The sequence below is a fragment of the Canis lupus genome, chromosome 5 (assembly GCF_011100685.1).
Source record: "Canis lupus familiaris isolate Mischka breed German Shepherd chromosome 5, alternate assembly UU_Cfam_GSD_1.0, whole genome shotgun sequence".
Lineage (NCBI taxonomy): Eukaryota > Metazoa > Chordata > Mammalia > Carnivora > Canidae > Canis > Canis lupus.
The window spans coordinates 83,443,305-83,455,411 of record NC_049226.1 but is presented as its reverse complement, the minus strand read 5'-3'; the positions used below and the strand labels follow the sequence as shown (position 1 = coordinate 83,455,411).

Below are 12,107 nucleotides of genomic sequence, written 5' to 3'. Positions count from 1 at the left end.
TGGCCGAGGAGAGGCCCAAGTCCAGCTCCAGTGACTGCACCTGCGCGGCAGCCCTGGCTTGAAGGTCCGCAGCCTGCAGCCTCTTCCCGACCTGACCACAGGCCCCCAGCCTGGACCCGGCAATGCCCCTAAAACTCAGGGCTCCTTGGGTCCCTGCCCAGCATGAGGCCCCAGGTGTGCCCCTGCCTGAGCAGCTCTCCACCTCCCGCCTCGTCGAGCCAGTCTGCGATCACCCCCCGCAGAACCTCGGTGCTTCCCCCGTGGGACGGCTTCTCCATCCCGAGTAGGCCTCGGCGCCTTTGACCTTGCCTCTCCGTCTGCCTGGCCAGTCCTCCCTTGCTCTGTGCTTGGGGAACTCCTGCCCAGCCTTTCAACATCTTGGGACCTCGTCCTCCAGCAGCTCCCCGAGGCCACCTCCCAGCACCCCCAGCACAGGGCACACACCCGTCACCAACCTGGCCCCACAAGTGCAGCTCACACTAATCCGACACATCAAGGACAAGGACCTGGGTCACCTCTGCATCCCCCATGCTCAGCACAAAGCCAGGCAAAGCCTAGGCACCATTAACAGTGTACTTTAATAATCAACAAGCATAAAACATTATTATACAATGACAGGTTGTCAAGAGTAGGATGATGTAAAGTGAGCACTAAACCAGGGACCAGAAGACAAGGACTGGAATCCTGGCTCTGCCACTCGGGAGCTGTGTGACCTTGGGCAAGTTACAAAGCCTGAGTCTTGGCTCCCTCGTAAGAAAAATGGAAATATGAATAGTATTGACACATCTCGGGGCTGTAGTGAGGAATCATTACACAAGAAAATACGGGACAGAGGGGCACCTGGGTGGCTCAGCCAGTAAAGCATCTGCCTTTGGCCCAGGTCATGATCCCAGGGTCCTGGGATCGAGCCCCCCATCAGGCTCCCTGCTCAGGGCCTGCTTCTCCCTCTCCCTACGCCTGCCACTCTGCCTGCTTGGGAGCACATGCACTCACTCACTCTCTCTCTCTGTCAAATAAATAAGTAAATAAAGTCTTTAGAGACACCCGGGTGGCTCCATGGTTGAGCATCTGCCTTCGGCTCAGGGCATGATCCTGGGGTCCTGGGATTAAGTCCTGCATCAGGCTCCCTGCGTGGAGCCTGCTTCTCCCTCTGCCTGTGTCTCTGCCTATGTGTCTCTCATGAATAAATAAAATCTAAATAAATAAAGTCTTTTAAAAAGAAAAAATAGGGGAGGGGCCCGAAAGGCTTTGAAACCCAATAGCGGTGCAGGTGGACAGAAGCTTCCCGGGGGCATGATGCTTCCCGGAATGGGAATGTGGGGAGGCTGGTGGAGGCGTGGTGAGCTGGGCACTACGGCGCTAGGAGGCTCTGGGCTGGCAGAGGCCGGAAGCAGAGCACCCTCGGAGGCCGAAGCTGGAGCAGCTCCCCCGAAGGCTGGACCTAGGGTGTGGGGCAGGGCCTAGCCCACAGAGGAGCCCTGGCTGGAGCTGGCCAGAGCCACGCTGGGCCACTTGACACTGTGGGCAGAGCACGCCCCCCCTCCCGCCGCCCCGGTCACCGTGAACGCTGAAGAGATGGAACAGAGCCTGGGACCCAGATGGCGCGTAATGATGCTGAGGTCGTGGCCGTGCAAGACTCCGAGTCTGCTGGGGCTTTGTCCCTTTCACTTCCCTGGGTGCGCACCCCGAGCCCGGCACAGAGCTGGGCACCGGCAGGGCTGAGGGGCCGACGGCTTGATTGGTTCGGCCACCCCGAAGCCTCTGAGGACAGGACGCCCCACGCCGGGCGCCCCACGGACACACGGGCACAGCCAGCCTCGGGGCCGCCTCGCCACACCAGCCACTCACGCCCGCGTCCTTCCACGCGTGACGCCCTCTCTCGAACTGCAGCGGCCCTGTCCCGCCCGGAGAAGCCCTCCCCGCTCTGGGGGAGCCGAGGCACCCCGCTGCTCCTCCGTCTGGCCCTGTCCCCCGGCCCCTGCTTCCCCCAAGGCGTCGCCGTCGCCCCCACCGCAGCCCCGAGCCCCCCGAATCCCTCCTCGCCGCAGCGAAGCCGGCTGGCCCACGAGGCCTCGCAGGCCGGCCCCCCACGGGAGCCCCGCACGCCCGCGGCCCGAGGCGCCCAGGGAGTCTGAGCCCCACGCGCCCTCCCTCCTCAGAGCAACTGCAGGACAAGAGCGACACCTCGGCCAGGCTTCTGGCAGAGCGAGCCCTGACGCGACGCAGGGAGCACAGCCCAGGACGGCCCGACGGCGCCCCCCCCCCCCCGACGTGCCCTGACACGCGTGCCCCCACGGCTCCCCGCGGCCCGCTCCCTCCGTGCCCTGCCGAGGACCCGGCCCACGGTGGGCGGCCGCGTGCCAGCGAGCCACGGCGCCAAGTCCCCGCTCGGACACTCACCGCGCCGGGAACCCGCGAGCACGGACGCGCGAAGGGAGCCGGCCCCGATCCCGGGTGGAAGGAGCGGCGGGGGCCGTGAAGGGGGTCTTGCGGGTGCTGGGGGCGCCCGGGGCACGCCGGCGTGGCAGAGACGGTGGACGGAGGCCGGCGAGCAGGCCGGGGCGCAAAGAGAAGGCAGCCCGGGGGGCGCAGAGCGCAAGCGACCCAGGGACGAGAGGCTGGCTGGCCTGGACGCCGTGCGCAAGGCGGCCCCGCACCCTCGTTGACGGGCCCTAGGGTGCCAGCCGGGGGGCCGGAGAGCTGGGGCCGGCGAGGACACGGCCTCGGAGACAGGCCGGGGTGGGAAGGGCCACGCCACCACCGACAGGCTCTGACGTGGGAAAGCGTGTAACTCACTGCCTCTGTTTCCCCACGCGCGGCGGGGAGGAGGACGGTCCTGCTCCGGGTGCGAGGAGCCCCGAGGGAGAGCTCCACAGGTGTGCCCCCCAGACCCGAGCACCCCGAGACCTCCAGACGCGCCACGGGCCTCGGGTGCCCCGCCAGCCATTCTGATTCCATCCGCCGGGGGAGGCCCAGGCATCTATTTTTAACAAACCCTCCCCAGTGATCCCGCGGCAGGTGACCTCAAGGCCACACATTAAGAAACGTGGTTGCTGCGGGCCTGTGTCGTCTTCTCTGCCCTCTGGACAGCCCTGCGAAGTGCGGCCGGGCAACCCATTTCACAAGTCGGGAGAGGCTCCGGGAGGCTTGTCAGCGGCCCCCGTCACACGGCCAGTGAGAGGCCAGGGCAGGACCTGAAGCAGGTCTGCAGCTCTCCCAGCAGGCGTCACAGGCCGAGCCCCCAGTCAGCCTCGGCCCTGAGACGACGCGGGTACCCCCAGGCCCCGCCGCCCCCACTGTCGCTTCCTCCTCCACTGCTAATCAGGCCTCACAGACCATCCCGTTTCCTGCCAGCCCACCAGCTGCCTCCTGTGCTCCCGATGGCACTTCCTGGCCTTGTGCCCTCCCAGCACCCCCTCGGCCTCCAGAGGGGCTGAAGCAGGGGCTGGGTGGTGGCAGAAATCGGGCACGAGATCCCCAGGGGCCCCAAGGGACACGAGCCCTCCTCCTGTGGCCCGGACGACTCTGCAGGTGCCCATGTGCCTTCCCCAGGGGCTCACGCCTGGAGGGCCATCCCCCTGTTTACAGACGACAGGAACAGCAGGCTTCAGGGCAGAGGTGACTTCCCATGGACTGGGAATACAAAGGGAACTGGCAGATGGTGCCAAGACAGACCCTGTCTGCATGTGCCACCAGTGCCAAGTCCGAGATCCAGCAGGAAGTGATGCCAGGCCAGCCCGGCCCCATGGGCACGTAGGCCCCAGAACAGGCAGGCAGCACCAGCTGGGGGACAAGGGTCCCGGGCTGCGGGACAGGAGACGGCACACTGGCCCGTCCGGGCTCCTCCAGGGCCACCCCCACCCTCTGACAGGGGAAGGCAGAGTTAAGCCTGTTGGAGAAGAAAACAAGAAAACGCTGCGCCTTTGTTTGTTCATTCCGCCAAAAGTGATGGAATGTGCTGGATCCTGTGCCGGAGCCGCCTCCAGACCATCCCCCTTCCACAGGTCGCTCTTCTCCCACCAGCATCATTTAGCCTCACCATCTGCTGGAAGTCCCCTCAGCACACACACAGCTCTACACACACACACACACACACACACACACACACAACCTCCCGTTTCTCGCTCCCGTCCACTCTGAGTCTTGGGAAGGAGCAATGATCACACACATCTCCCCCTTGGCCTCCCTTCGCTGGCCCCTCTGATCCGCCCTGTCTACTCCGTTCCACCTCACCTGCTCTGCCCACAAATGTCTGTGACTTCCAGCCTCCAAACCCACCCTCCCCTCACCCAGACTGACCCGGCTGACACCCCGTCCTCTCCTCGCCTACTGTCCACGGCCCTGCCCTCTCCGAGCTTGCCCCCTCCCCCACTGGGCTCTCCTGGAAGATCTACAAATGTGGGAGGCCAGGGGGCTCCCTCCCAGTGAGTCATCCACCCCCAAGGCCTCAGGTAGATAAGCCATAAATAAGCTCAGGGCTTCCGAACCTCATCTCTAGGCCACCTGTATCCACCCATCTCCAAATGCCAACCTGGCATCACCATCTGGGCGCCTAAAAGCCATCTCAGGGCACCTGGGTGGCTCGGTCAGTTAAGCATCTATTTGCCTTTGGCTCAAGTCATGATCTCAGGATCCTGGAATCAGGCCCCCCGTCGGGCTCCCTGCTCTGCGGGGAGTCTGCTTCTCCCTCTCCCTCCGCTGCTCCCCCTGCCTGTGCTGGCTCATGCACACACATGTACTCTCTCTTGTCAAATAAATAAAATCTTTAAAATAAATAGATAAACCAAAAATAAATAAAGCCATCTCAAACTCAACGTGCCTGAAACAGAGAAATCCTGAGCTCCCCTTCCCAAAAAATATTCTCCTACTCTGTCCCCCATCTCCGTACTCACATCTACAGATTTACTGAGTGCTCCTGGGCAAGATGCTTCCCCTCAGGTCTCTGTTGGTTCAGTCGTATAAAGGAACAAGTTTGGGACTTCCCAACCACTCACCCATGGGAAGAGGCAACCATTCAGAGGACGGATTCCCATTGCTCACGCTGGGAGAGTCCACATCAGTTGAGCTGGAACAGGGCCCCAGGATCTGCAGTTTCTAAAAGCTCCTCCTAGGACTCAAAATTCACAGAATCTGAGCCCATCCTACCCCCAGCTGCTTGGTTCTGATGGACTGATCCCACCTTCAGCTTCATTCTAACTCTTGTTAATCTCAACCACCATGTGAGGCTGAGGCTCTGATTATCCCCACTTACAGATGAGGGAACCGGGCAATGGGGGGACATGACTGGCTCCGCAGTCACAACAGAAGCAGAGCTAGGGCGCTTGACTCCACTTGATATTCCCAAACTCAAATGCCCCCACCTCCAAACCCTGGCTGCTACCTTAGAGCTAGAACCCATGCCCCCCTCCATCAGGGAGAGGCCAACCTGGCTGGCCCTCCGGAGCTAAGAGCTGGTTTCCCATCTCCCACCCACCCCACCCCCAAAGGCCCTGAAGCCTCCCCATCACCCGCAGTCTGCCGCCCTTCCAGCATGTCACGGGTCACCTGGGAAAATCTGGCTCCTGGCCCGGGCTGACCCAGGCTGGACTTCTGGCTCTGCTACCCCCTGGCTGGGTAGATGAGCACTTGGAGACTCTCAGTGCTCTGAGTTATCACAGGGGGTGATGACACCTGCCCTCAGAGTTACAAGGAGGATGAACTAAGGACTGTGGTGAGTGCTGGGCCCAGGGTTGGGGCCTGGGGTTGGGGTCTGAGTTGGGCGTCCCGGGTCGGATCCAGGCCTGGGCCTCTGTGAGGACAGCCTGGCGGGGCCGAGGCAGCCGCCCACCACAGGGCCTGCCTATCTGCAGCCAGCCCGGCCCTCACAAAGGAACAATAACAGGAAACCATCCCAGGGGGAAGTGGGCCAGGGCCAGCTGGAAAACCTGAAGGGGCGGCAGCCAGGCCTCCCTAGTCGGCCGGGTGTGGCTCCCCTCAGAAGCTATCGGCTGAGCTCCACAGAGCTCCACACCAGCTCAGCCCCAGCCGGACCGTCAGAGGGAACGAGGACACCTCTGAGCCCGCGAGCACGGTGAGTGAGGAATCCCCGCACCCCATTCCACCCCAGACTCGGGGCATGTGCCCACGCTGAGAGGATGTCTGGCTTCCCGGTATGGAAAGTGGCCGTCGTCAGGGCCCCAGGCAAGAGCCATTCTTGGGGGGCAGACCATGGCTCAAAGCAGGGCTGGGAAAGCGCACCTAGCGGCGGTGCCATAGACACAGACGGGCATTCTCAGGATCAAGGGCTAACGATGTGGCTCTTCCACATGTAGACTCTCCACCCCTGTGTGACTGGAAGGCCCAGTGGCTTCCATCGGTGCCATGATCAGAGAGGGCGAGAGTCTGTCTGAGGTGCCAGCACACCAGAGGTAGAGGACCAACCCCAGGCCTAGTCTCCCTAGGGTGGCCCTCCTCCATGGCCTGACATCATCCCTCCTGCCAAAGTTGTGAGCTGGCATCAGGAGAGGAGCCCTGGAAGGGGAGCTCTGAGCCCTGGGCCCTCTCTGTCAGCCAGTACCCCCACTGTTAGAATAGGCAAGCCGAGGCTAGGATCCGGGCACCTGAGGCCCTACGGATCCCTCCCCTCCCTGCCCTGGACACTGCAGGGGCCACGTTTGAGCTATGGGAGCCTATGGGAGCCTACAGGAGTCTATAGGAGCCTATGGAAGCCTACAGGAGCCTATGGGAGCCTATGGGAGCCTACGGGAGCCTACAGGGGCCTACAGGAGCCTATGGGAGCCTACAGGAGCCTATAGGAGCCTATGGGAGCGTACGGGAGCCTACGGGAGCCTATGGGAGCCTACGGGAGCTTATGGGAGCCTACAGGAGCCTACAGGACCATGGGAGCTACAGTGAGGAAGGCAGCCCACCTGGATGCCCCAAGGTTGGGACCTCACAGGCCTCATATTTTAGGGAAGTCCCCCCAAAAGACTTGAAAGCAAGCAGTTTAGGGTGAGATCCACAGATCTAGCTCCTTCCCATGCTGCTTTGGGAAAATTACTCAGCACCTCCAAACCTCTGTGTGCTTGTCTGAACAATGGGACAGGGACTCATGCCAGCCATCATGGAAACTGGAGGTGATCAGGATAAAAGGGTCTAACTGATGGAGCTCATGATTCCACTACTGCCAATGAATCCATAAGTTCGATGCGTCCTTTCTCTGTTCCTCAAGGGAGGCAACTGAGATTGGGCAAAGAAAGAGCAAGAGTGGGGATCTGAGCCAGGATCAGGACCCCAAAGCCCAGATCCCAGACCCTTCTCAGCACCAAGGAGCTCCTCCATGTCTCAGCATTCTCATCTTTAAACCAGAGGAAAATAGTCTTCACGAGTCCATTAAAGGAGGCAATGTACACACCAGGACTGGCGCCAGGAAGGGCTCACAGAAGGGGGATCTTCAAGAAATCACAGCTGAATTTACCCACTCCCCCAGAGCCATAAATGTCGTAACGTTTTTGACCCTGGGTCAGTCAGTCCCCAGTGGGTGGAGGTGGGTGCAACAGAGAGGATGTGGACTCAACCCTTCTCCTGGTAGGCACTCCTCACCAAGCTACCCCATGGATGATGCTGCTGTGTGAGGGGGACAGATGGGATCCCACAAGAGATGAAGGGCTCCACAGAGGCAGGAAGCCTGGGTAGCTCAGAGGACTCATGAAGGCTGGTGTGGCCACAGGGGACACTGGAGGCCATGAGTGCCAGGACCAGGGCCTCTGGCTCACCTTCGGGTGGTGGGGAGCAGCGGAGACCAGCCACCTTTGGGCCCTAGCCTGGAGGGCAGCGGGTAACCTGCAAGGGACCCACGAGCTGCTGAGCCCCCGGGCAGCCCTGCCAATTCCATTGTAAGGCAGCAGGGGAGGCGTCCACTGGCCTTGCAGGGGTTAAGCTGTCCACCCCACAGTTTCAACCTGACCAATTGTGCTGCGAAACAAGGGCCGGACATGGGGGCAGGAAACCAGAGGGGCCACACGGATTTTCTCTCAAAGTTGGCTGACTCACAGCCCTGCTGCTGCTGCTGCCTTGGGGACACAAGGTGAACACAGTGGCCACTCGCTCTAGAAAAATCTTCGGTTTCTTGCCTACAGGGACCCATCCCTGCTACTGCCAGCACCTCTCTCCACCTCCACCCCCCCGCCACCCGGCATCCTTGAAGCTACTAAAACAATTCCTATTTGACAAAGGGGACCAGGGAGCTAAGAGAGATCAAGCAACCAGTCCCAGGTTACACAGAAAGCGTGAGATGGAAGCAAAATAGGAGTGAGGCCAGCCCCTCTGACCCACAGTCCCACCACACTCCAGAGTGAAGCTCGGAGAGAGGATAAGTCAGGGAGGGTTAAACCTGACCATTTAAGCCACACAATCAGGCAGGAGGACAAGCCAGGGGCCTAAAGATCCTGGAAGGAATGTTCTAGGAGACAGGTTCTACCCTGAGGAGCTTAGCTTCTGGCTAGAGGATACTAAAAAGTCCATCCTAACCCAAGTCCCAGATGTTGGATGGAAAATTTTCGAAAGGCTTCCTGGAGGAGGAATATGGAGAGGTCTTAGGTCTGCTCTCCGACCTTCAGTCTTCTAACCTCTCAAGGGCAAGGCATGGACCAAATGTTCCCTAAACTCATTCAGGGACCTCCAGATTGTCTGCCTTGGGACACAGTAAGAGTCAGATCCTGGCAGGCACAGGCACTGGGAGGAGGGGAGGCAGGGACCCTGCAGCCAGCCAGGCAGCGAATGAGATTCCCTTCTGGAGAAGAACAGAGGAGGGGTAGGAGGTGGGCCCAGGGCGGAACCGGGAAATGAAGTCAGGTGTGAGTTGGCCAGACACGCCGCAGCCACCAGGCTGGAGTCGGTGGGTACGTAAGAGTCAGGACGCCTGCATACTTACTGAGTACCTACTGTATACCAGGCTTTACACCCATGATCTCATTTAATCCTCCTGACCAGAGAGGTAGCCATTTTTGCGTCCATTATCGAAGAGGGAGCTGGGGCCCACAGAGGCAAGGGATGGGCCTCAGGCTACACAGCTCTTGAGCAGCTGGGCCAGTACAAATAGGCAGGGACATGTGGGGCTCATTCTGTTGCTCCAATGACTGCCTCGGAGCCTCAGTTAAACTCAGGAAGCTCAGAGAAGACTGGAAAAGGCTCCCTGGTGGAGGTGACGGGTGCTCTCCCCCTGAAACCTGGAGCTGCCCCATTAGAAGATAGGGCATAGAGGCACCTGGGTGGCTCAGTTGGTTAAGTATCTGCCTTCAGCTCAGGTCATGATCCCCCTTCGGCTCAGGTCATGATCCCAGGGCTCTGGGACTGAGTCCCACATCAGACTCCTTGACCAGTGGGGAGCCTGCTTCTCCCTCTCCCTCTGCCTGCTGCTCCCCCAGCTTGTGCTCTCTGTCAAATAAATGAATAAAAAAAAAAAAAAAAAAAAAGACAGAAGGCAGACTGGATGATCCTAGAGCCCAGAAACCCAGCACAAAATTATCTGAAATCACAAATGAGGTCTGGTGAATTGCTAATATCTACTTGAAAGATTGTACTGAGGATTGAGGGACTGAATTCAAGTTCAGTGGGAATAAATATTGTGATCCTGTAATCAGTGATGTTTGCCATGGGTATGGAAAGGGTATGACAACCTGTGCGCTCTGCTTTGCCAGGCCTACATAAACAGTCCCTTGCAGAGGGACAGGTGTGTGTTCATCAGAGGATAATCTTGTTGTCCTCAAACAATCAAAATCCTATTGGTGGTGTGTCTAATGTGATGGACCATCAGAGATGCTATTTGGGGGCAGGGGAGATGCTTTTGAGCTATACCCCAGGTTGCACCTGCTCTGACCACCCAAGGTCTTGTCTGCAAATATGCAAATTTGTTTTAAGTCCTGCAAGTGAGGAGGGAAGCAGTGACAAGACCAGAACTGGAGACTGAGGCAGGCTGACAGGCAGCAGTACAGACAACGACACCACAAGGTCCAGGGCCTTGAGTTCATGCAGTGGGATGCTGGGATAGAGTGAAGACCTAGCCCAGAACCCACCTGGTCAGAGATACTGAGGCTAGGAGGCAGAGGCAGCAATCCTAGGGTCCTGCTGGGGCAGGAGTCAATCCAAAGGGAGGCCACCAGGGGCTTGAAAAGGAGGAGCGCATTCACCCAGGGGACACAGCAAGCAAGGGCATCTGTGCAAAGAGCCTCCTAGAGAGAGGAAGAGCAATGTGCATTCCAGAAATGTCTAGCTCTCCTCATGGCAGGGAGGGGCGGAGATGACAGAGAGGAAAGCCAGGGGGATGAGCAGGAACCATGCCATGCTGGGCCCTAAAACCAGTCTCAGGAGCCAGGCTTCATCCTGCAGGCGGTGGGGAGCCAGGGAGGAATGGGCAGCAGCAGAGCAGCACTGTCAGCATGAAGGGGAGCCGAGATGGGGAATCTGCTGGCAAAACTCTAAGAGGAGGGGATCACCTCTGGGACCTACAGGAGCAGGTCTCTAGCCTGAATTGAGCCACAAACCAGGAGAAAGTCCCAAGGGGCCAGTTCGTAGCTGCCCAATCCTGCCTCCAACACACCCCACACCCAAGGCTCCTAGGGCCTCCCCCTTCATCCTCCCATGTCTGTGGCTGCCACAGCTCAGCTGTAAATGCTGGGGGGCGAGTGGACAATGTGGGAGTCCCTGAAGGAGCGTGGGGATCACTGGCTCCAACCTCTGTCCTGGACTGAGGCTCAAGGTGGGGAGGTGGGAAAGCAACAAGGAGGGCCACCCAGGGTCACACAGGGAGCGGGGGCTGCAGCACTTGCCTCTCCCGCAGGCCCAGCCCCCACACAGCCTGGCCCCTAATCCCTGACCCGGGGCCTCTGGGCTAGAGTCCAGAGCCAGTGGGAGGTTTGGGCTGGGACTGATCATCCTGTCCACCCTCGAGGCTGTGCCTGGGACTGGATTCAGCTGCCAGACCCTGTCCCACTGATGTGGGTGTACTGAATGGGAGCAGAGGGGCCGCTCTGCACAGCAGAGACTCTTCAGGAGTTGGAGAGGGCAGATGAGTGGGGATGGGGGTGTGTACTTCCATAGACACAGCTGACAGTGTTGTGTGTCCATGTGGCATGAGGATGTCATGTGTGGATGCTTGACCTGACCTGCAAGTTTCCTCTACCCCATCCCAAAGGGCCCTCCAACCTGCCTGATAACCTCTTCAGGCCTAGACTCAGCCCCTGAAACCTCAGGCTTCAGCAGGGCTCTGGTCAAGTCAAGAAGCAGGGGTCTGCTGCTGGTTGGGGGCAGGACTAGCCCAGGGGCACCTGCCCGGTTGCCCTGGTGAGGGGCTCCCAGCTGGTCCAGGCTTCCTAGGGTCTATTTAGCTACAAAAGGACCACCTCTGGCCCCTCCCCTATGTCCCCGTAGCCTTTGAAAACCCAGAGCAGAGCAGACTTCACAGCCCCTTTGAGACTAAACCCCATTGACAGATAGGGGCCACAAACAGAAAGGGACCAAAGGGAGGTTAGCCTGATGTCCAGAGCAGGTCAGAGAGGGGCAAGACTCACTCCTGGACTGAGACCCTCCAATCAATCTGGGCCCTACTGGCCCCCACCTCCAGCTTCTTGCTCTCCTCCATCAGCACATCTCACAATTTAAAGCCCCATGATGGGGATCCAGCCTGTGTTTGCTCCCCGTGTAGAGTTCAGTGCCTGGGACACAACAGTGCTCAATAAATGTCTGTTGAGTGGCTTTGTAAGCCAGAGCTCTAGAGAAAGCTTCAGAGAAGTGGGCACATGTGACTAAATCCAGGCAGAGGAGAGAGAACCTCAAGGGCAAAGGCCAGGAGGCTGTGACCCAGCCTGGTGGGTGTTAAAGTCCTGCAGGCTGGGGCTGCTGCTAGAAGCCCACCAAGCACCCCCGAGACCCAGTCAGGTAACTGGAAAGAAGCAGAGGCAAAGGCGCCCACACTTGGCTCGACCTTCAGAGCCACCCCTTGGTCCTCAGGCTTAGCCCAGGCATCTCCATCAGTGGTCCCACCCACTGCGGAGAAAGACCTGGAGCCGACCCCCCATCCGGCCATAGGTGAGCCCAGCTATCCCCCAGATTCTCTGAGGCTCCTCTGCCCC

General features: G+C 59.6%; 1 protein-coding gene and 1 long non-coding RNA gene across 2 annotated transcripts in view; one reads left to right on the top strand and one right to left on the bottom strand.

The window, feature by feature from the left end:
- LOC119871970 overlaps nt 1–12,107 on the bottom strand; it is a 99,148-nt gene that overhangs the window by 61,729 nt on the left and 25,312 nt on the right. The window lies entirely within an intron of this gene.
- The window catches only part of CDH5 (cadherin 5), a 32,379-nt gene continuing 26,183 nt past the window's right edge, over nt 5,912–12,107 (top strand). Inside the window, exon 1 of the mRNA XM_038538781.1 lies at nt 5,912–6,070. The gene's annotated coding sequence lies outside the window, so the exon portion shown is untranslated. The remainder of the gene's footprint in view (nt 6,071–12,107) is intronic.